Source organism: Odontomachus brunneus, unplaced genomic scaffold, assembly GCF_010583005.1.
Source record: "Odontomachus brunneus isolate Ranch 3 - 2012 unplaced genomic scaffold, Obru_v1 Obru_scaffold_020, whole genome shotgun sequence".
Taxonomy (NCBI): domain Eukaryota; kingdom Metazoa; phylum Arthropoda; class Insecta; order Hymenoptera; family Formicidae; genus Odontomachus; species Odontomachus brunneus.
Window position 1 is genome coordinate 144,273 of NW_022639470.1, and position 913 is coordinate 145,185.

A 913-nucleotide genomic window follows, 5' to 3' on the forward strand; every position below is an offset into this window, starting at 1 on the left:
ACGTACTTAGAGATAATATTCCGATGACTATACGGAAATGTTATACATATACGACAATTGTATATATATATGTATAACATTTCCGTATAGTCGTCGGAATATTATCTTTAAGTACGTAACTTTTTTTTTTCTCTCTTTCTCTCTCTCTCTCCATTTCTCTCTTTCTTACGTTGCCAAAGAGGTGGCAGCAGTGAAATCCACATACGTACGGAATTTACACATATACATGTCGAAATTTGTCAAGGTTTGAATGTTTCCAATATTTTTTTTTTTATTTTATTTCCTATCATAACGTATAGTTTAAATTTAATTAGCTTGGGCCTGTGGTTTGATCCAACATAAGGTGTCGTGAGCGTAGAGCGTCAGGTAGCTCAATAGTTTAGAGCTTTTTAGAATTTAGTAGCTCGGTAAGCGAAAGACCCGGGTTCGAGTCCCGGCCTATAGCAGAACCACGCTCTCGATATTTTTCTCCCTCTGGAACGAAAAAATACGCACATCTCGAACGCATGGCGTTTTAACCGAAAATTAGTCGCTGTATGCGGAGAGAGATATTCGCGTTTCAGTTAGCAGAACGCGCTATCAGGGCCACGCCAAAAAGAGTGCAAGCCTTATTTTTGGCGTGGCCCTGATAGCGCGTTCTGCTAACTGAAACGCGAATATCTCTCTCCGCATACAGCGACTAATTTTCGGTTAAAACGCCATGCGTTCGAGATGTGCGTATTTTTTCGTTCCAGAGGGAGAAAAATATCGAGAGCGTGGTTCTGCTATAGGCCGGGACTCGAACCCGGGTCTTTCGCTTACCGAGCTACTAAATTCTAAAAAGCTCTAAACTATTGAGCTACCTGACGCTCTACGCTCACGACACCTTATGTTGGATCAAACCACAGGCCCAAGCTAATTAAATTTAAACTAT